The following is a 25,604-nucleotide window of genomic DNA, read 5'->3' on the forward strand; positions in this document are numbered from 1 at the left end:
CTACACCCAGTTCCTTCACTTTTTCCTCATACCTGGCCTTATCAGCACCTGTCAGGTGTGCTACAAGTGATGAAAAGCCAGCAGCAGCCATTTACATGTGAATAGTACTGAATACAGCAGTTGTTAACTCGTTCAGTCATGCGGGACACTTGCCACCCAATATGGCGGTATGTTTACAAACCTCGTTGTGGTCACGTGACACTAATAGGTTCACGCAAAACCTCTATATACTTGAAACACTTAACAACATTTGTGTGTAATTTGATAAGAATCAACTTCATATGATAACATTATACCCAACGGCAAACATGTATGTTTTTTAAGTTTATTTCAAGCTTTAAAATGATTGTATGAAATACGTGTTCCATATAACTTACTAAAACACTAGAAGAAGCAGTATAACTAAAGTTAGTCATACCTCTTTCAAAAAGCATCTTTGAAACTGTTAATTTCCACTTGTGATCCAGAAACTCTGAAGATACCTTGGTGTTGAAGGCCTAATGGGTACATATTGAACAAAAACAATGCATAGTGCATATCAGATTACTACACAATAATATGGGTAAATGAACAACATACACAAATTTAGCAATAACTATTCTAAGTATACATAAATTATTATAAAAAGAAGATTACATTTGTCAAAATATGGAAGTTGTTTGTGTAATTTGGGTTTGTATGTATGATATGAAAAACTCCTTGTGAGAGTTATGTATCATACAAAAACAAGTAAATCTCTTTATTTGATAAAAAATGTTATATTAACTGTTAATAAGAGATAATTATGTAAATTCTTTATAACAAATCTAAAAAATAACATGTGACACCTCTTTTTTGTTGTTTAAATATGAAATGCAAGGCTATAAGAGAAGTACTGTCAACTCACCATACAAGTTGATAATTCGTATGCAACTCTCCATGATCATTGGGATCTCTTGATTGGTTATCTGTTGGTTAAGTGCAGACAATTATTAGATATAGATTTTTTTTTCTCACAATAAAATATGCATTTCTACAGTTCTAGAAGATGCCCATCATGGATGAAGATAAGAGGAGTTCTGCAATTTTCTATACACAATTATTGAAACACTTATAGTGACATGAAGCTAGCGTAATGATAACATACATTTGTAACTGGTTTGATTTGAAACTAATAACTGTGTTTAATAAACATCTCTTACATCTAAATATTCCTCCAGACTACCACCAAACAGTTTAGGTTGACCAGCAAGAGGTGTTTGACCAATTCGTTTTTTTCTGGCCCTATGAGGAACTGTGTGTGGGGTTTGACTGGGTGAACTCCCTACAGTCAAGGCTTTTCTCATCAACTCAGCTTTGGATTGTAGCCGTCCTATCAGATTGTTCACGAGTATATATTCTTTAAACTTCTAAAATGAGGAAAAAAATCAGAATATTGTAGTTTTCACGTAATATTTTGAGAATAAATATATTTATATAATTAAAATAGTAATGTGTACATGTAAGAGAAATGGGTGTAGTCAATACAATGTATTGCACAGGGAAAGGTATTTTGAGAATGAATCTGTAATTCCTTAGAAACTCATCTTAAACAGCAGTATATATTAAGGTTTTGTGTGTGAATTACTTCAACTGTTTATAGATACTTAGAGTAATGGTATAGTTACCCTGTTGAGTTTTAATGCTTGCCCTGACACCTAGGTTTTGAAAGTGTCACTAAATCTGGCATCTCTTATTAAATAAGTTGAACCGTTTATTATGTTAGATCAAACCAGTTGTCTCAAAATGTCTTTCGTACTAGAGGTGTTTGGTGGGATAAGTTTAATTCACTTAGATTTAACTGTGCAGTCAATGAGATGCCTTGCATAGCTATCATATTCACTTAGAATTATATGTACCAAACCTCATATGTGAGCTATTTAGGCAGGTCACTTAAACCAATTTAATTACTTGAAATACACAATAAACTTTGTGTACTCAAGAACAAAATACCACAACCAAAAACGTTTAGTACACAAAGCACAAGTAGTTTCCCTAGTTTTTATCAAAGGAAAGGAAGAAAACGTATAAATTGTCTTCCCATTTAGCTAAGAAATATACTTAGAGTTTCTGTGGTATGTCTTTCATAGTTATCTCTGAAGTAGGTGAATTAAAGCTATTTCTGTGAATGCTATACATTACAATGCTTATAGTTTTAATCTGAGTTTCTTTCACATTAATAAAAGTGTCTAAAAAGACAAATACTTTTATGTTATTTTTATTTTTTCATGTAAAAAGTTTGAAGAAGAATGCTGCTAACACTGTTTCTTCCATAAATGAAATAACATACCAAAACACTACACACACACACACACATTCAAAATTAAGAATGTCAGTATTTCTTAATTACAAAACAGTTTCTTTTACATTCCACTTCAGTCTTTAGATATATTTATTTTAATTAAACCATAACTGTGGTAAAAAGAAAAGTCTCAAACAAGCAGCTTTTAAAATTAGCCACAGGACTATACTACTTACATTTAAATAGAAATCTTCAGTTTCCTGTCGGTCAGCTCTAAGTTTCAAAGCCAGTGTTTCTGGTTGTTTTAAACCATTCTTGTTGCAGCTGTCTTCCTCAAACAGTGAAGAACAATTATAATCATTAGCAGTGATCATTTCTAATAATGAATGCTCAGCTGTTTCCATGGTTTTCCAAATCTAATTAAAAAAAACAACAACATAACTTTAGTTAAGAACTTATCATTGACTAAGGAAAGGAACAATTTATTTAAACTGTTTTCCAGTAATTCAAAATAATTTATTTTTTGTTCACACAAAAAATCTAAAAAATGAACAAAAATCATAAACACGGTATTTGATAATCTGTGATGACAAGAAAGCCCACTTGTAGAGAAAAATATATATGTAAAAACGGCTGGTATGGGTTTACTGACCGGTTTACTGAAAGGGTAACTGACCGATAGCTGACCACATGTTTGAAGGGGGTTGTGTAACTGAGCATAAGAATGTAGGGGGTGTGCTTAGTTTTTTTTATTATATTTATTAATATAGGTATAAAGGTGTTCCTTCATATTGGTTTATTTTGGGCTTGAGTTGTTGTATAAGTAAGTCTCTTTAATTTTGAGTATGGGTTTTCTAGTCATCACAGATTATTATTTCATCACGGCTATTGTACGAAAAGTATAAGTCTTTGTGTTTTCTTTATGTATTTGTACTTATGTATGTAACCATTATGTTTGAACTTACATACCTTACACCACTATTTACAGTACACGCTCATACCATCGTAAAGAAACTAAGAAACTTAAACCAAAGAATTATCAATAGAAGAAATGACATCTATTTCATTCAACAATGTAGAAAGGAACAACTAATGCCTAACTCTGTAAAGGTAAAACTATCAAAAAATTTTAATCACTGCACAAACATTATTGAAAATTTACAGAAAAAAACTACTTAAAGCCATGTTGAACACGAAATACAAAGAACTACATGACTTACAGCAACAAAAAATGAACCTAGATCATCAACTGGCATGATGCATTAAACCAGAGATTTACGGACTTATACAATGAAACATAAACCAAATCAACACTAGGAACGACAGGGACAAAAAGATCTGCCACAACAAAAAACTAGATAAACTAAGATGCAAACAACAGAAAAGACACCAACACAACAAACCGTTGACTAACCTCATAATTAACAGATCTGACCGACAATTAAACACAGACGAGATACATCTACTTAACAAAGGACTCAATAGCACCTAGGTACATTCCAACCTTAGAAATTAAAACATGTTTAGAAGACCTAGCTAGGAGACTTGATACTTTCCACAGAAAACAAAAACAAGAAAAAAATGGAAAACAACCAACAGAAAGAAGACAACTTCAACAATTTTATTGACATCCAACAGCCAAACTTCCCAGAAAAAATGAAAAATTAATATTTTCCAGAAACACCTAAAAACAACATCTTAAACGATTTTTTCAAAGACTTTTCTCACAAAACAGAAAGCTAAAAAACAACTTTACAAAAAGAGACATTAATTCCATTAAAAACCTAAAACAAGACAAAAACATTAAAATTCTAAAAGCAAATAAAGGAAACTCTATAGTCATAATGAACACAAATGAATACATCCAAAAAATGAAGAACATCTTTTTAAACCAATACACACAAATCCAACAAATACACATGAAACACAACTAAACAAAATAATACTAAAAATGAAAAAAAGCCAACACAATTTCAAAAACACTTTATTCCTACCTACACAAGACCGACTCACGCACACCACAAATATATGGCATCCCCAAATCTCATAAACCAGATTGTCCATTATAACACCAAAACAGAGGACATGTTTGGTGTAAACCAAATACAACATTCCAGGAAAAGAACCTCATAGCAACTGTGAAGCATGGAGGTAGAAGTGTCATGGTTTGGGGCTGCTTTGCTGCAGCAGGACCTGGACAGCTCACAATCACAGAATCCACCACGAATTCTACTGTGTATTAGAGGGTGCTTGAGGATCATGTGAGACCATCTGTATGAAAATTAAAGCTGAAGCCTGGACCCTGCAACACGACAATGATCCAAAACATACCAGTAAATTCACCAAGGACTGGCTGAAAACTAAGAAATGGAGAGTCCTGGAATGGCAGAATCAAAACCCAGATCTTAATCCCATTGAGATGCTGTGGGGTGACTTGAACCAGGCTGTACATACAAGAAACGCCTCAAACATCTCACAGCTGAAAGAATTCTGCATTGAGGAGTGGAGCAAACTTTCTTCAGACCAATGTCAGAGACTGGTAGATGGCTACAAGAAGCATCTCACTGCAGTTATTTCAGCCAAAGGGGGTAACACTAGCTATTAGGGGGTAGGGTGTCCTAACTTTTTCCTCAGTTAGAATATGCATTTTTGTAGAATTACATTTACAGAAGATCTTGAAAAGTCTTTTCTTCAGTTCTAATTGTTTAGTTATATTCCTATAATCTCTCAGTATTGTGAAAATTGAGATTAAATATCTATATATCCAAAAATGTTACAAAAATACACAGGCTTTCCCAGGGTGTCCTAACTTGTTCACATGACTGTACATAAAACAGGATCCAAAAATTTACTTTTAACCATTATGAAAGTGTTACAGTAAATATAAAATACACAGTAATATTAAATTCATTTTTAATTAAGGATTTTTTTCAGTTGCTTCACATTATATCATTAGAATATAAGCCTTCAAAAACAATAATTCACAATATTCTAATTACAGAAAACAGCATTAGCTTATAAGCACTACTATGCACAAGAGCACAAAAAGTTCAGCTAGAGACAAATATAAGCTAACTATCCCACCTCAGTGTTATATCCAATTACAATTTTTTGAGAAGTTTGACATTTTCAAGTTTAGTTTTGAATTTTTCCATTTTTAATGGTCACCCAACACTAATTATAATATCAACTCCTTGCTATTGTCACTAATTTAATCAATTCCAGACTTCAAGTATTTTTATGTGATTATTTTTATTTTTTAAAGATGCAGTGTTTATATTTATATTTAAGCCTTTCTTTATAACGTTTTCTCTTATTAAACATATGCATGTTGCACATTTTATCAATATAACCATTCATTATATTGTTCATTCTAAACTTGTGATTGTATACTCTTTCTACTAACTAATGTTTTTTTCATAATTACATGACTGTGAACTACCTTTTTCAGTTTTTAATGCTAGTGATGCAATCTGAAGCAATTACAAAATGTCTGTAGTTAAAAATATTTTTTTTACTGTATCATCTTTTCAGTGTTTGTTATAAAACTGTGTTTCCCATCTGATGAATCAGTTGCAAATACTCTTAGACAGTTGTATGGATGTGATGGGTTATATTTATTTGTACTCTTCAAAAGGTTAAACTCAAAACTAAGGAAGCTCTGTACTGATATTCAATTGTTAATAGTGTGTAAAAATCACAAAGTTATTCTAAAGTTCTATTATGTAATGTTGCTATCAAAGAAAGCCATTAATAGAAGAAAAGAACTGAAACAAAATATTACAGATATAAACAGCTAAAAAAACCAACACATTATAACTAGTCTTGAATTTAAGAAAAATGTTTTGTGGATTCACTAACATCATCGTAAAAGTCTGATTGAAAATATCAACCTAAGAACCATCACAAACTAATTCAGTGAAAAATACAGTAACATGAATCATTATAATTTTATTTCTAATTTCAGCGTTTTTAAGTGAACAATGTAAAAATGCTCTATCAAAAGGTTTTTGTCTACCTGTCTTTAAACTTGGTTTCTCAAATTACTTAATTTTCATTTGAAAATATGCACAGGACTATTATATCCTGGCCTAGTTTTAGCCAAAATAGCACACCAAATACAGAATATCTAATCAAAGCAAGCTTAAAAAAAAATGTGACATTTTCCTCCTCCTATAATTTCAACCCATTAGTTAAATAAATCCATTCTCCTACTTTTCAGATTTTTGCCTTGAAATAACTTGTCAGTAACTGAAACACTGTTGTTACCTGGCCAGGTAAAAGTGCAATTGTTGTCATTTTAAAGAGATATGATTATGTTTCTATGATGAAAGGCATTTCAAATAAGAGAGGAAAGTTTAATCCCCTCAATAATGACTAACTTGAGCTTGCTCTCAAGCATGAGAAAAGTTTCAACAAAGAGTAAGATATTTAAAAAATTGTAAATTCATTTCTAACAATACTTTTTGGAATTCTATTTTCAGGTTCCCATTCTGTCTTATACAAGTCTTACTAAAATTACAAAATAATTTCACCTACTCTTGTTTTCTATGTTTACAAACTTGCAAAATATCTTTTACCTATAATAAACTCACAAACCAAGAAAAAATTTTGTGTAAAAAACTTTTCCTTTTCTCAAGAGATACCCTAACTTCATAATACAATTAGACATGGTTAACTTGTAAATTCAGTCCTTGTTCATTAACTTACCATTCAAAGAAGTGGTTAAAATAAGTATAAAACATTTATTTTCAACTAATGATGTCTGGCACTCTAACTTTTACTAACAAAAATTCAAACAGTTTCTTAAATTGGCCCTCAAGGATAATCTTTTCCTTTTTATTGGCCAGCTTTATGATTATGTAGATCGGGTTATGATGGGATAAACCCTAGGTCAGACACTTGCAAATATTCTTCTCTAGCTGTTATTATCAGTGTTAATGGCTGGATAAATGCTTCCTCTTTTACAAACCAGTATTATAGAGGATATATACTGATAATGTTTTTTTCCTTTTTGCAAAACACTGATCACACTGAGAAGTTTTTAGAACACCCAACTTCACAACATCTATGTGCAAATTTTAAATGTGAGATAAAAAAAAATTAATTTTTTTTAACACTTAAGTAAACAACACAAACAACCTCTTTACCACAGAAACATTTACTGGTTTATGCATTTGTTTTGACAGTTTCATATCAGACTTCTTCAAATGTAATTTTGCTCTAAATACCCTGGAACAGAGTATATAATAAATATTCAGACTAATTTTGTCTTTACCTTGTAATTTCAAAGTAATGATTAATAAGTTAGCACACAGGAACATACACAAAAATTGTGATGGTTTACAAATGAGACCCAAAACTTGAGCACTTCCAAATATTTCACTTTAAAAAAAAAAAAAGAACAGTTAAGTGATCAAAAGTGCTTGAGTTTCAGGGTTTGTCTGAAAACCATTATTAAGTAATGGGTATCCTATCAGTACACACTGTCTTGAAATATCCACTTGTTTTACCATTCCTTTAATGGACAACGTTTTAAACTTACATTCCAAATTAAAAAAAATAATCAAGATAAATTACCCATACATTATGCTATGTTGAGTATTCAAGTCAACATTTAGAATTCAAAAATTCTTTAAAACCAAAAACATTTAATCACAGTTATGCATTCATGGGTCATATATAAATACACTTATGGTAAACAAGCAAGCAAAAGTATGTGATGATTTTAGTGATATAACTTAACTGAATCTTGTATCCAATTATATATTAAGAACAAAAATATTCTCATCATTTTTAAAAAAGTAAAGTTCTCAATCCAGGACAACAGATTACAAACCTTTTATAAAAAAACAAACAAACTTCCTATCTTCAATGATCAACACTAAAATAATATGAATACATCCCTATTGTTACTAATATAGTCAATTCCAGTATTCTAGTGTTTTCATTTTATTTTTTTAAGATGAAGAGTCTATACTTATATTTAAGACTTTCTTTATAATGTTTTCTCTTAACTATATTCTTAAACATATACATGCCATACATTTTGTTGTAAGTTCCATTATATTGTTACTGTTTAAATCTGTGTAACTTCTAAATTTCTTTTATACAAAAAACTACTTGCTTAATAGTTAATGTTGTTTTTGTACTTATACTGTTGTGAATTAACTTTTTGAGGTTTTAATGCTACCTAAACATCCATAATTGTTTTTTTATATTACTATGTTTTGTAATATTTAGTTAAAATATTCATTTTCCTTCTCACGAAAGTGTATATATAGAGTTCTTAAGATTTTAAAATCTTTGACTTTTGACTAAGGCAATTAACATCTATATACTAGAAACCAACTTTTATATTTGTTCAGGTTAGGTTTATTCTTCTTGATTAAAATGGATCAAAATTAATTATTCATTCAAGAAAACTACAATATTTAGATAGAATATTGACATTTGATAAGATGTTATATGCTTGTAGTAGCCTTTATGTTTAATATAATATAATAATGTTTAACAATAGAAGTTTTGTTTGTTATGTATGTGTTAAAATATTCTACCATGTATGTGTCAGAATGTTTCTCTTACATAAGTACCAGAGTGTTACTTCATAAACATCTTTCTTACAATTACAGTGATCATATAGTCCATATTTAGCAGCTATACACTTGTGTTTCTTTCTTATATGTTGAAACTGTTACTAAGGATTTAATGCTGCATTTTGCACTATTTTAATATATACATCTAATATTCCTATTACACTATGCAACACAAATTTTGTTCCTGGAGAGTATGTGTCATTTCTTAATTGGTTATGTTGTAAATGGCCATTATTCCCTTCAAACTTTGCTTTTGAGACCTGGATAATGAAATTTAGAAATTAACCTATTTTCTAAGTAAAAATGGGCAAATTTGCACATTTTCATTTACATAAGGTCTAAATAAAACAACATATGAATCAAGATTTACATATATTTATACTAAAGTTATACAAAAATGAACAAAAATGTTTAGAAGTGAGTAGTTTTTTGAGATTTGCGACTGTAATGTAAATCACTTTCACGTATCAGCCCCCAACTATAGTCTTCCATCATGTTTTTGTTGTATGCTCCTTTGTAGAGGTGTTCAAAGTCCAGTATATCATGGGGGAAGTGCTCACCTTGCTCCTCCGAGCATGTTTCCACATTCTCCTTCAATTTATCAAGATGAGCGTCAAAGATATGGACTTTCAGGGGCATCCTTCAGCCCATTTTGCCGTAGTTCTCCACCAGAGTTTCAACCAGTTCCACATAATTGTTGGCCTTGTGATTGCCCAAAAAGCCCTAAACCACTGTGATAAAACTGCCCCAAGCTTTTTTTCCTTCTTACTGAACTTCTTGGGGAATTCTGTGTACTCCAGGATCTTCTTTATTGGTGGTCCAATGAAGACACCAGCTTTGACCTTTGCCTCAGACAGCTTAGGGAAGAAGTCTTAAAGGTACTTGAGGGCTGCAAACTTTTTATTCACAGCTGTGACAAACTGTTTCATAAGACCCAATTTTATGTGCAATGTACCACTAGTGGCTCACACTTGACATTGTGCCTCCCCACAGAGAACTTGGTCTGATGTGGCCAGTGCTTCCTGTTGTAGTATGCTGCAGTGTCCCTGCTGTCCCAAAGGCAAAGATAACAGGGAAACTTGGTAAAGCCTCCTTGGATACCCATCAGGAATGCCACCATTTTGAAGTCTCTGATAATCTCCCAGCCAAACTCATCATTCTTCAAGGCTTCTAGCAAGGTCTTGATGCTGTTGCATTCCTCTTTCACAGAGTACTTTTTCACTCTTGTCTTGATAAATTAGCCATGTACATAGCAGAATGCATCTGGAGAATGCTTACAGCTTCTTGATACCATCTCTGATAAAATAAAATAGGTCTATGTGTTCACTTAGGCAGCTAAAACTAAACTGAAGTGGTGAGCTCCTAAATATATATTACTATGGAAAGTTCTAGAAAATTCTTATAAGTTCTACAACATTCTAGAAAGTTCTTGAAAATTCTTATAAGTTCTACAACATTCTAGAAAGTTCTTGAAAATTCTTGTAAGTTCGAGAATATTCTCTATCAGCTACTCAGCACTGAATCTTCCTGAAATGTTCTGGAAAATGGGTAAATTTGAAAATTTCATTACCCAGGTCACAAAAGCAAAGTTTGAAGAGAAAAATAGGTTTTTTTCAATTTACTTTAGGCATAAGCAATTAAGAAATAACACTTTCTGCCCAGGAACAAGAAAAAGTAAATATTTTGTTACATAGAGCTATTTTGGTGATATTACCATTTACTATATATAGCATCACCCACGTAATCTTTGCTTTAATTTTTCGTTCTTTAGTTCCATGGTTCAATAAAACATTTTTGTCTTGTTTTTGCCTATTAAAGTCTATGTTTTTTTTTAATATATTCCTGTGGCTAAATGTTTTCTTCAAAAGAGGTACTAAATTTTCCTTTGCTTCTTTCTATACTCCTTTATTACAAATTTTATCAACCATATGGAGGTAACCAGTAATTACAACTCTTTTTACATTGGAGAGATGATATGAGTAGAAATGAAAACAAAAGACTTTTGTAGATAACTTACTACAAATACCAGTAATTATTTCCCTATCCTTAACATGATGGTACTTAAAAATCGAAAATTTCTACCACGTATAAGTAAGTGCAAGTTTTTTGAATGGGTGAATTATATTCAAGAACTCATGGAATCTATTAAGTGGCTCTAGATATGTTATGGAAGAAAAGGATCTTGGTATTCCAGTTGATCACTCTTTTGAGTCATTCACACAATGCGATATTTATTGCTAATGCCAAAGCAAATAGGATTTTAGGCTGAATTTAAAGAAATATTAAATACAAATCTAAAGAAGTAATAATATCATTGTAGGGGTCATTGGCTAGGCCACATTTTAAATATTGTGTTTCTCAAGTACTTTACCTTAAGAAGGATATTAAATTGGTGGAAAATGGTTCAAAGACCAGCTACAAGTGTGACACCAACAATGAATAACTTGTTATATGACAAAAAAAACAAAGAATTAGTTGGTATCTGACTATAGAGTTTAAGACTGTTATGAGAACTGACAGTGTTGATGCATCATTGTTTTTCATACTTAACAGTGAGAATAGTGGGACTAAGAGACATACATATAAATATTTCCAAGGTAAGTGTCATCTACAGCTAAGACAGCTTTATTTTGCTAAAAAATGTTTTTAATATTTGGAACAGGTTGCCTTCAGATGTGATGTATACAGTTAATTTAAGGGAGTTTAAGAGAAGGATTGATAAGTATCTGAATAATCAGGACTAGCTTTCAGTGTTTTATTTGTATCCTAAATTTTATTTTAATGAATGGGATGACCTAGGTGAACTATCATTCAGAGACATCAAGGGAATTATTGGTCCATGTATGTATTAGTGTTCATATTCCAAATATATCATTTGTGAATTTGTATCAGATTGATGGGCCAATATTCCCTCCTGTTTTACAAGAATTTAGTGCTTTCAGTTCAAGTATGTGCATAAGTACTACAGTTAGTTACTGCTACTCTATTCTATATAATTATTCTTTTAATTTGTTCATATAATTCCCTGTTAAATCTTATGTATTTATTAACTAAATACAAACAAACTTCAGAGCTCATTCTAATCAACAAGTTGAAATATTTAAAATTTCTAACTTATCTATATTTTCTATCATACTCATAACACAATACACACCTTCAAATGGGATACTGGGATATAAATCAACAATATCTATTCTAAATAGGATGGAACCATGATTAAGGAATTGTAGTTGCTATGTTCAAGAAAAAAATTTGTTGATATGAATAGTAAACAAGTTTAGTAACAAATGCATAATCTATCTAAAACCCACAATATATTTCAGTACAAGGTCTGAGACAAACAGATGCTGTTTGTTTCAGGAGTAAGTTAAGCTAGTGATCTTTAGGGTAGTTGTAGAATTTAAAAACTCGACTATTATATGGTTTTAAACTTTTTACTAGTTGTGGATCTACATAATTATCCTCTTTAATTTATTTATTAGAATTTGACTTTTAATTTAAATTTCTAATACTATCCATGTTGTTTACACCTACCTACCAATATTATATTAACTGATGACAGTGTTTCAATTTAGTTTCAACAGGATCAGTGAACTTTTAGGTTATCAATAATGTCTGACAAAGTTGCAATAACAAAATATGGAGCCAGTAAAGATACATTCTACGTTAAAACTCTACTTAGCCTCTTCAATTAGAGCATTAATTATTTTTCTTTTTTGTTTTAGTAATCACACATGCTACACCTACCTCTTCACTTTCTGTTTTTAATGTGGTTAGTCTGTTGTTCAACTGTTTGTACCTAAGATGAAGCTCCTCCTCATTGGCTTTGTGAACCTGAACTTGACTAATCTATTTTTAGTAATATAACCTTTGGTATTATTACTCATGCTAGTACATCCTCTATTGAATATATCTTTAATAACAAAAAAAATTTAAAATTCAGACAACAATATACACAATTATTTTACTTAGATAGTTACAAAGTACTAAATTCATATGCAAAGTTGTATAGAAAATAAACATAAATTCTACTCAACATTTATAAACTGATATTTTTCTTTCTCAAGATTTTCAGGGTTCCAATTCAAATGTGATCAATTTTGTGTCTTAAATCATAAAACCACATTATATTTCATTGGAATTATGGTGTATTCATTCTTGATTTCAAATATAGCCTCCTAGTAAGTTATAATGCAAATTTATAATGCTATAAACTGGGTTTCACGACCTTTAGTGAGCACATCATAGATAACCCACTGTGTAGCTTTTTGCTTAACTACAAAGAAACATAAAATTCAGTTATAAAATTAAATATAAAATTAAAAAAAAACCTAATTATATATATTGAAATAGCAAACCATTACAGGCATAGATATAATGACAAATAGATCTGAAAAGCAATTATATCTCATGAATTTTAGGGTAAAAAGTTATTTTAAGTATCAATGCAGTATTGTTAAGTTTACTTCCATGCTTTTGTTTAATCCTTAATCTTATTTTTAAAAGTACCTCAAGGATTAAGTATTTTCTTGGCAGAATAGGAATTAATACTTGTAAGAAAGAAACTTCAATTTATTTATTATTTCATATTGAAATGTCCATACCTCATCTCCTTTGTGAGGCAGAAATTCAAACTTCTTTGGAACCATAAATGCAGAATTGTTGAATTCAAAATATTTTTGCTTATCCAAACGAGAATCTAGGTTGTTTAAGCACTTGATCATTTTGTCTATACTGTTTTGTTTAGTTTTTTTGAGGCACTCCTCAGAACTTACATACATTAATAATGTGTGTGAAAGGCAAGTGTAGAAACCAAGGTCCATGCACTGAAACAAAGAAATTTATGAATTATTTCTGAAAAGTGGAGAATTTCTTGTATAAAATAACATAGCATTAAAAGACAACAAGAAGTCTTTTGTTCCATTTAGACTATTCTTTTCATTAAATTAAATATTAAAATCTAAAATCCAGCCCTTATCCTTCAAATATTTATAAAGCATTCCCTCAAACTCTCTTAAAGTAACTACATGTGCTACATTTTAAAACCCAGTGACTGTTAGAAAAATAAAGATATCAGTTGAAAATGACTCTGACCCTAGCACAATTAATACTTGTATCCCCCTACTGATATGAAAAATAAATTATTCATTAACACTATCTATTTGCTTAACAATCTTAAACACCTCATTCAAATTCACTGTGACTCTTCTTTATTCAAGAGTAAAAAAATTAACAGGGCTCAAAAGTAGCATGACCTGGAAGTCAATGGTCTTCCAAAATGCTAGCAAGCCCATAAAAAGTCTATTAGGTAGTCCACACGGCCCCTTAAAAGCAAAAGAGTTGTTAAAAGTTTGACTCTACATAAACAAATCTAAACATTTCTTAACCAGGCAGAATTTATGACAAATCATGAATGCACCTTCTCAAATTTATAAACATTCCTTAATCATGTACAATCCACAAAATTCGTCAATGTGAGCATCAGCGTATTCTAAGTAAATGCACTTTCATCAATGAATACCATCACTTTGCCAAGCTTGCATCAGGGCTCATACTTTTGAAAGATGTACATACAAATTTGTTTTTTGTCAACACTTTCCAAAAATAGGCAAGTAAAAACTGCAAACTTTTAAACTGTTGGTAAAGTCTACCTCACAGCATGTATGTTGTTTGTCAACATATGCATGTCAAGGCAAACACTTTTGAATCCAACTTTGCAAACTGCACTAGCAAAAAAAACAAAAAAAAAACTGTTTTACCAATCCCATAACAATTGGAAATGAACAATTATTATATAGCACAATTAGCTCAATTGAATTGCCAATTACAATTGTGTACAGTGAAGTTAATTATGTTATTGTTAGTACTGTTGGCAATTTAAGCTTAAAAATTGTAATGACTACAAAGAATGTACTTTGAAGTTTCATTAAATTTGAAATTATTGAAGATATCATTAAATGTGATATGAAAAAACATTACTATCTCTTTTCTCTTTCTTGTTTAAATGAGCATAAAATAAAAATGGGACTAATCTTATGACTAGTATATGATCAATGCATAACATCATGTGACCACTGTAAGAGATAAGTTGTTGAGGTTCATTGCCTAAATTCATCGTTCACTTCAGATATATATCGGAAGTCTTTTGCTATCGCTTTACACATTTTGAACTAAACCATATTCTAAACCAAATAATACAAAGGTCAAATAAAGTTACAGCATTTGAAAGTTTTTGTTCATAAAGAGAGGAATCTTCAATTCAGTTGCTGAAAGATTTTTTAAAAATTGGTCTAATTAAAAAAATACTCCTAATTATATCTTTATTGCACACATAATGATGAACTTTCCAACCTTAAGAAATGAAATGACAACTTTATATACATTATGAAAAAGAAAACCCATTTCACGCTGGTTGAACTATTTTAAACTTATCACCTCCTGGCTTGATGCATTTGGTTTCATCAAATGTATTTCAATTCTCAGCATTTACACTGCATCACTTTTGACATTTTATATTAGTTTTTATTGCTGATAAAGAATATACACTCTCCTGCTAGTTATTGGTGGAAATGCAGTTGATCATGACAGATGCCCACCTTTGTGATTGTTGTTTTTCAACTATTTGCTTTCTGCTTAAAAACCCAAAACATCTAGTTTCTCTTGTTCAGAAGCAATCTAACCAATCAGCAGTCATGATTGTCACACCACAACAAACTTTAAGATAATTTTTGGGAACTATGTTCATGATGTTAGAAAAACATATATACAGATTCAAGAAGTCTTGATAGAAATGAAATACACACCCACCTTTCAAAAGCACTCAGGTTATAGGGTTTTCATTTCACTTCTATTTTAGGAACTATGGATATTCACAAATAATGTAACTGTCAAATGATGAAATAGAATATTCTGCAGCTGTCCAATAGATTAGCTATTTTGTAAATATTTGTATATATCTGTTTACTACATTCACCTTAAAATGAGAATTGCAATTCAAACAATTGACAATACCCTGCTTCTGGAAAGAAATGGAACTTTCCAAATTTTCAATTGCTTTGTTATCATGCTCTTTTTAGTGACCTCTCCAGAAAATGATCCAATACACAGAAATGTACTAATGGCAAACCACACAGCATAGCAACTCAAAAAAAGAAGTCCACATAGAATTCTGACAAGCACACAATGTGTATTTACCCTGTACATAGGGTGCTGTTATCAACCATTTCAAATGTACGATCTGTAAAGCAATGGTTGTACTACGAGATGTGCAGAGCACTGTTTTTTAACCTTTGTTTCACTCATTACATCCACTTATACAAATAAATGAGAGACAGATAGAGATTATTTTTTCAAGATACATTTTTTTTCTACAGTAAATAGTATTTCATGTTGAAAGAAAAAGGAAAGTGTACATGGTCATGGTTGCAAGCATACTTACAGATCAGAATATTGTTGTGAATAAAGTGGTCTAGGTGCTGTTATTTTTAATTTCTTGGTAATAATTGGACTATATTCTGATTGTGAAACCAATTATCAGTAAAATTGCATTATATTAAATAATAACTTTAACCCTTTCATAACTAGTCACAAGTCAAAGACCATGTCATCTCATTTGTTGACTTGCATTCAAAATTTTTATCAAACTACCATTTTATGAATTTATGTTAATAATAAGTGTGGAATTGATTCGTAGATTATAATTCAAATGTTAATGCTATACATGAGTTAATATCTTTATTTAAAAGTAAATATTAAAAGAACACATGGTATGTTGAATGCAGCACTGGTTAAAACTAGATATTTGTGGTGTCAAAATACTAAGTCTTTCATTCTGTAAAAATTAGGAACCCAAAGTACCAACATTGACAAGTTAGAATATAAAAGTAGAATTCATATCTTTTTAATTTGCTGAGATATGGCTTATGTACTGAATCAAACATAGTAGCCCTGTTCACCTCTTTCCATTTTTTAGAAACAGTCCCTTATATATTCTCCTAGAATATATGACATGTGAATAACAAATCAACAGCTCAGAATGTCCCGTAGAGGTTTTTCAGCCAACTTAATATATGAAAAGGTTACCATAATTTTTTGAACCAGGATTTCAAGGAGGTAGGTTGTGTCTTTAGTCTGCTCAAAGTTTCATACTTTTATTAGATCTAAATACAGCTTAGATACCAAGCTTAACAAATTATAGTAGAATTATATGGTATCAGTATAGTTATTCATAATTGTTTGATTATTTAACTGTGTATATATATATGTCAGGTCATCTCTTAAGGATTTCAAACACTTTTAATGTTATTTAATCAATAATGTATGTCCCATTATTATTAATTACTTCCTGCCAATGATTCACAAGCTTCTGAATGCCACTTCTGTAAAATTCTTGGGGTTCGGAGGAAAAGAATGTTGAGAGGATAGTTTTAACATCTTCATGTATTCCAAGCTCATTTCCATCAAGATAGTTCTCCAAAGACAGTAGACTCCATGACAATCTGGGCCCAGAATTAAAGAATGACTGTTCTCCAATCATTAGTAGACATTCAGTGCACAAACCCCTTGTAAGTACCCAATGCTACCCTCTCTAACTTAATGGCATATTAACAAGTGATATATATACACATTGAGTAATCTTCATTTAAAGACTGAAGAAAAAGTAGAAATTAATAACTCAACAGTGTGACAATCGTCAGATATAACCATTCCTTTATCATTCCTCAAAGGCATACTCCCTTCCTAACACACCTGTGGTGGACAAAGTACAGATGGCACATTGTGTGTACTTAACAATAACCAATCAACCAACCCTTCATGATGTTTTGCTTTCCCTTAATGTACTTAAAGGTATTCTTACTGTTAATTTTTAGATTTTACCAACCTTTTATATATACATCTTTGTATTATTAATTTCCAATTTGATCAACTCTCAATCTTTTAAATCTACCAAACTGCCTATTATTGCAGTCAATTTAATCTATTTATAATACTTTAATTTTATCCTTTATTACCTTTGTAAGCCAACCTAATTTTTATTTGCAACTTCCTTTTTGTGTCTACAAAGAACATGCCTATCTTGAATATAAATGAATTTATTTTTAACTTTTTCCAATATTTACTTAATATCTCAAACTAATCCAGTTGCCTAATTCACAGAAAGCATTTCTTTATAATTTGCTTTTTGTAATTTGTAAGTAAAATCTCATTATTTCTTTTCTCAATATCTCATAAAACATCAAATCTTATTGAGTAATGTTCTCCAATCTCTACACTATTAACAATTTCTTTATTAGAAGTTAACAATGAATCTAAAATAGCTTTGTTCCTAGTTTGTTTTCTAACAAATTGCTGAAGAAAATGATCCTAAACAGTTGCTAAGTACCTGTCTCACTCAGGATTTGTTTCTAACATTTCACAAATGTACAAGACTAAAATTAATATCTCCCATTCTAACCTCATTAACAATTGAATCCTTTATTTTACTGTATAGTTTCTCATTAATTTCTTCAGTTCCATCTGATGGTCTGTATCATATTTCAAGCTAAAAGTCTTCTACCCATATAACTAGTAACAGAAACCCAAAGAAATTCAACCTTATTGTTATTAATTTTGATATCCTCAACCTGAACAGGTTCTAACTTACATTTTACAAAAAAAAACAAAAAAAAACTCCCCTGCCTCTCTTTAGTACTCTATCCCTATTAAACAACCTATAATACTGTATTTCAAAGCATTTCTGTTGTCAAAAATGTCTACATTTAGCCATTCTAGAATTATAATAACAGTTTAGCCTACAATTAAAACTACCTTTTTAACTTGTTCCCACACTATCTGTCTCTCTGCATCTTATGTTTTCTTCATTATTCTGGACCTCTCCACTGTCTAACCATAAATTAAAGTTGCCCTTGTAAACAAGACATCTTCTACTCCATTTAAATGTAAATCATCCATTTGAAAAAGAACTGGTGCTACAAATCCAACCAACCAACCTGCTCTTTCTTCCTTACTTATTAACCTAAGCCTGAGATTCAGTCCTAGCATGCCTCCCCCAGTGGTGCAGTGATATATCTGCAGACTTATAATGCTAGAAACTGGGTTTTGATACCTGTGGTGGACAAAGCACAAAAACCCTTTGTGTAGCTTTGTACTTAATAACAAATAACAACAACCCTAGCAACTTACTTATAATTTCATACCCTGGTTACATATTGGCAGTGTACCTTGAAGAATTTATTTATTGTGGCCCTTTTCTTTGAATGCCTTTATTAATCCCTTATAGTTAACAATATGCTTCCCTGAATTACCATTTCCCATGATATTAATCCTTATGTGCATTACAAAGAATGCATTACTGCTAGTACACTTAAATATATCACTTGCTTCTTCAGAAATAATTTCCACCCTATAATCCCAGGATAAATTATTATAATTATTTTCTCCATATTTGCCCCATAAATTATCCTATTTATGTGCAGCACCAAAGTATCTTCTGCAATAATAATCTCTTCATGTTTTTCATTTACATTCCTATATATCACTTTTTATTATCTTCCCTCCTCAGATTTCATTATCTGTCAAAGCTAAAGACTGAAACCTGTTACTTTATAGAACTTGCTCTTTATAACTAAATCCACTACTACAAGCTTATTAGCACTGTTTTTAACTTCTTAAAAACCATTATTAGTTACTATATTCTTTGTATGCAAAAGCTAAATTTCTTCATTAAATTCTGCTGCTATTTCCCACAATTTAATCTTCTCTTTATTTGTAGCCTTTTCTCTATTTAGGAAAGCCTCCAGTTTCTCTGCTAACAAAAATTATCACCATACAATCTGTATAACTTCACTACTTACTTCCATAAATGTGCATGTTAACCCATAATTTCTAAATAAAATCTATGCCTTACACCTATTGCACCTAACAGACTGTGACTACTTGACACTTATACTACACTTTATCCATCATAGCCTAGGAATAAATAAACAATAATAAATACAAGGAGTCTACAGACAATATTAAACTTAACATTAGAGGCCAGTTTACTTTAAAGTAGTAATAAAGATATAAACAAATGAAGATATATTTTGTTTCTTTATACATATAGCCAGCCTACTTCTAGTATTAATTCATATATATACTAAATATATACAGTGATCTTAATTATTCTTATCTTTAGTATATTAAAATTTAAGTTACAACAGAAGAAAATTAAACAAAATTTGTAAACTGGTAAAATAGAAAAGGAAGAACAAAATAAACAAGAACAGAAAATCCCCTTTTCTTTCAACAAACTGGATTAAGCAAATTTTTAACTTTACACTTGACTCTGAAGCATACAAGTGTATCTGATTTTGCCATGCAGGTGAAACACAACCTGGAAACTTAAGTAAACAAACATTTTTAATAAGAAAATATAAAAATGTACTTAAACAACTAAAGCCATACATGAATATTTTTTTATAACGGCAAAAGTATAAGATATTACTATGAGATCAGAGAGGATTAACACTCACATCTATCAGATCTGAAAGATCATCCACAAAATATTTTTGAACAGCTGCATTTGCTGCATTCATAGACAGAACATAATCATTGCGAGCTTTGAGAGACTTGAGCCTGGCATCATTGTGCTTTGACTGTCGCTGTAAGAGTAAGTAGGAATTAAATTAATTATATCAGTAAGTATCATGCCATGCTGAGAATTTCATGAGCCAAAGCAATAACATAGTTAAATATGATTTAGTAATTTAATTAGAAAGCTAAAAATAAAACCAAACTAAAAAAACATCCAATGATATATTGAAGTTTAATCCTAATATAGATAATACTTTAGGATTATATTACTAAGTTAATAAGGAATTCAACTATTTATGCTTCAAAAATAAATTCTTAACATTCTATCAGATTTACCCATATTTAGCATAAAGCTTTTCTAGAAAACTTTATTCTTTACTTAAATACTAAACCAAGGTAACAGTGACTATAAATTACAGCTATTTTAGAACACTTTACCTTGAAGTGTAATCTATTATATCCAGAGATTAGTTGTTTTTGTGTTTTTGCTAAATAAAACTGAAATACATATATGTTAAAAAATATATACAAAACAAACCTGGATTTTTACCTTATAATCAAACATTTCCAACAGGAGAAAAACGACAGAAAACATCATTTTAATAATGACATATCATGACCAAAATAACATTCACAACTATTGTTGATAATGTTAAAAATCAAAAGTAAATATAGTAACAACAAGTATAATAATTAAATGCAAAATGAAACCAAAATACAAAGTAACAATAACCAATAGCCTTAATAAACAATGTGGTTAAGAACTACAGTTGTAAGTTTGCTGAAAGAAAAATAAGCATTTGGGTTCATTATTTATCACTTATTTGTATTTTAAAGTATAAATGATAATTAAAACTGAAAACAAATAAAACAATGACATTCTTCAAAAGATTACTAAAAAACAGTTACTGTGTGTGTGTGTGTCACTTGTAGTTCATGCATGTGTGTCTGGAATTTCTTTGTTGGTGATGCTGTTGGAAAGCAAATTTGCTTAAAAAACTGCTTACAAATGATATTTCTTATGAAACAAGGTTACAAGAAATGTTGGACCAAAATCGTTCAAACTATATATTTCAAGATCTCCTACCAAATCAAGTTTAACTGATGTATTTAATATGTTACCATTATTTCTTGTAGAATTGTTTTGTTTGCTCTTTTCATTTTGAGATAGACTGAAGTAGAACTCATCATGGATGCTGAAATGTCATTTCTACCATCACCCCATAAAAAAAATAAAAAAAAGGAGGCCGGAGGAATCTGTAAGATGTCTTCAATACAATTTTAAGTCCTTCTCTCTAATATATATAAATATGTATTATATTATATTATATGTATTAAATATATTTAGGTAAAAATTAATACTCCTAGAACAATGTTTCCAAAATAAGCATCCAATTAAAAAGCACAACACACCATCTACAATGCTTATGTATGTTAAACACTAATGTCATTATGTCAAGCTTTGATATTGTAAACCTATTCCTTCAAACTTTTTGTTATGAGGCAATATAATATATTGCAGAAATTTTCTCACAAGACCCTAAAATGAGACACACAATTCACAGCTGAAAATGAAAATAACTTGTAACAGATTCTGTGACAGATATTGTGGGATGTGTATGATACAAGTTCCACCTGTACCATAAATTTGTAGGTTTTTGAGAACAAGAATAAACAATATATCTTTTATGAAAACATTACTGTATATTTGAATATTGTTGAGTGTTTGAGAATATTGCCCGAGTATAAAAGCTAGCTATCACAAGATACAGAGACAGTAATTGAATATTTCTGATTCCCCCCAGTGAGTAAACTATAAGCCTCTGAAGCTATAATTGTGATTAAAGCTTATTAATTAGAAAACTACAGATATTTGACCAGGAATGTTTATAGTTTTCAAACATTATAAACTGTTCAACTTCAGAGAATTAATTTCGGACATTTGTATTTCTACAAGGACATTAGATGTTATTGTCGGTTAAAACTGACATGTGCTTCAAGCAAGCTATCCATCAAGAAAAGTGTACAGGTGTATCAACATAGAATTAATTCATCCTCCATGAACATTGATAAAAGATTCAGTTCCACACCAGATATAAGACTAGTATAAGACTTGCATATAAACCATTACTTGTAACAACTGTTATTATAAATTGTATTGTTGTGTTGTATATTAAAATATATTTGTGTTAAGAAAGAATGTTGTGCATTTCTTACCTCATTGGCAAATATCATAAGTTTGATGCATATTGATATTCAAGTAACTTCTAAATTAAAATTAAAGTTTCTGGATATTTGAAACCTTAATACATAGTATACCTAACATAATAAATAGGAGACTCATCTGAGATAAATTATAATATGTAATAAACTATACTACATTTTTTTAAATGTTAAAATTCCATGCAATGCCAAGGCTTCACCACAAAAGTTCATAGAAAACAAATATTCAGCAGAAATTATATAAACCTTTTTTGTAATCATGTAATTCACCAGAAACTAAGCATTTTTAAAAGCCTCCATATTTAGCATACATATAACCACACAAAACATTGAAGAAATTGCAAACTTGACTCAATGATTTATTAAAATAAACTAGTTTTCTCTTACGGTGATTACACAAAATTTTAACAAATTAAAAAAACACAATGATAAGAAATGTTTATCAAACAAACTAAAAAACACTCCAAAAATGAAGGAAACCTAATTTCTTGTACTATCCCATATACAGAAAATATTATCATACCTCTATCAAAATTTAGAAAAGACTAGCACATAAACATAACTTTAATATAATGACTACATTCATTTTTCACCCCTGGATTAAAAGCTAAATTCCTATTAAGAAAATTATATAACAAATCTCCCAACATGGAAACATTTATAAAATACACTGCAACAATTGCACAATCTCTTACACAGGTGAAACAGGATGCAAATTGAACATTAGGTTAAAAGAACAAAATCAAAAACAGGATGTTGTCATACTAAAACACAAATTTAACAATAACAGAAGGGAAGCCAGAAACTGCATTAACACAATCAAAGAATCCCACAATTAACAAATTCCCAGGTACATCTCTATATGATTTTGATCATTTATTTGCCCAAACACTTCTAACTGTATGTAAATCTTTTGCACAGTGTATTCCCCATATTCACATTTATTCATTTTCTGTTGTTTTTTTTCCCATTCAGTTATAAATAAATAATCTGTCAATTCACGGAAATTAATATGTACTTGCATAAATAGTCACTATCAATATTCTAATTTAAAAACATTATTAGGCTGTTGAATGTTGATTCAAATACAATTTTTTTTAGCATTACACCTGTTTTAAAAATATTCTTCCTTACTGTAGAAGTTGTAATTTGTAATAAAAAAAACACTTATAATCAGTAAGTAAACTTAAAACAAAAGTAATACTGTGCTTCTCAAAATACCTGAGTTTGTGAGAATAACAAAGATACTGGACACAATGTTAAATAAAGAAAAGCACAATCTGAACAGGATGAGGTCATCTACCTGATTGTTTAAATTCACTGTTCCTTACTTCATAGTAAACATTTAATTTACCAAAAGCAACTAGCACTTGCCACATAATAGGTCATTCTCATTGAAACACAATGGAGACTGCAACCTTGATATAATATCTAGCCTATCACTGAAGGAAACTGTTGTCTACATTCTTGTACTATGTGCAGCATTACAAGCATTCCCATTCATAGGCAGAATAAACATGAATTAAATGAAAATGACAGGAGAATAAAGGTAACTAATATGACATCAAATTAATAACTTTCTTGACTTTATGAAAATAAATGTTAAAACAAAATCAACAGTGCTCTGTTAGTAACTTCTATCCTAAAAATGTGACTTGAAATGACTTATAATTGATAATAATTACACTTCACTTACCTAATATATACCACATATTATACATACAATGTGCTTTACTACCTTGAAATTTACTCATTACATACTTAACTTCATTATCATACAAAAATGGGCTTTACCTTCTGAATTTCCTTCACTATTAACCTGTATTTCTTTAACTGCTGGAGCTTCTCATTCTGTATTGATTGTGCTAGTTTGGATCTTTGAGCCTCTACAATTCTTAATTTGCTTTTTGCCTGACATTCTTCACCATGGTAACTTTGATAAGTCTTCATACTCTTAATAAAAAATAAAAGTTACAGCAAAAAATGTTTAACTTGTAACATTTGCTCATCTTCACACCAGACTGAAAGTTCAACCTCAAAGACTAATAACAGTTCTAACAAAATAAAGCAAAAATTTGGTCATAAATAAATAGAAAGTTCTACAAGTAAGAAATAAAGCATAAAAAGATTCTCAAAGAGCAAAAATAAACACAAATAGACCCACAAATTTAAAATTAAATAGTTGACATTTCAATATCAGTTGGTGTTTTATCAGCAGCTTATATATCTCCAAATTTTACATTTTTAGCTCTAAATATTTTAATTATTTTAAATAAAATTATCTTTTGAAAATTAAAATCAAATACAAAACTGAGAATTATTTTTTCGTTTATTATTTTAAATAAAGTCATCAAAAATGAAGAATAAGAGTTCTCAATTTAATTGAATGTGCTTTTAATATATACTTAATATATTTAAATACTTTTAATATACCCTTTTTTTTTCCCATGTTCACTATTCAAGTTATTTGAAATAATGTAAATTTCCAAAGCAATAAGTTATCACCTACATTCAGGTTCAACATTTAAATACCTTCATCATAAGACTTGTTAATAAAACACTTACTGTGTGCAATTCATGCAGTACTTTCAGAAGTTCTTCATGAGTTTCATAACCAACCTCCCTGCACTAAAGATGTCATAAAATTAATTTAGTATTTTAATTACATCATAAAATGTCACTTATTATATACACATACAACATATCTGGGTATGATAAAGCCTTTTAAATTTCTTGTTCAGCACACTTCGGTAATTTACTTGTAGTCATTTGCTAAATTACTGCTAAGAACACTTCAATAGATCCAATTTCTTTTAGAATTGCAAACCCAATTTATTGTTGAAACATATTTTTACTTCTAAAGATTGAACGTACGGAATACGTCTTTTACTCAGATGGCCAGAGAGTAGGTAAGCAGTTTGATATATGGTGCTCCACAGTCTATTAGTTCT

The 25,604-nt window shown here is 30.1% G+C and overlaps 1 pseudogene across 1 annotated transcript in view; it reads right to left on the reverse strand.

Moving 5' to 3' along the window:
- LOC143253069 (SLIT-ROBO Rho GTPase-activating protein 1-like) overlaps positions 1-25,604 on the reverse strand; it is a 112,637-nt pseudogene that overhangs the window by 17,016 nt on the left and 70,017 nt on the right. Inside the window, exons 4-12 of the transcript XR_013029360.1 lie at positions 25,219-25,281; positions 24,448-24,606; positions 20,370-20,498; positions 13,461-13,682; positions 12,604-12,705; positions 2,497-2,676; positions 1,182-1,388; positions 887-947; positions 419-497 (exon numbers count right to left, since the gene is read on the reverse strand). The product of XR_013029360.1 is annotated as an SLIT-ROBO Rho GTPase-activating protein 1-like (transcript). The remainder of the gene's footprint in view (positions 1-418; positions 498-886; positions 948-1,181; positions 1,389-2,496; positions 2,677-12,603; positions 12,706-13,460; positions 13,683-20,369; positions 20,499-24,447; positions 24,607-25,218; positions 25,282-25,604) is intronic.

This window comes from Tachypleus tridentatus, chromosome 6, assembly GCF_004210375.1.
Source record: "Tachypleus tridentatus isolate NWPU-2018 chromosome 6, ASM421037v1, whole genome shotgun sequence".
Lineage (NCBI taxonomy): Eukaryota > Metazoa > Arthropoda > Merostomata > Xiphosura > Limulidae > Tachypleus > Tachypleus tridentatus.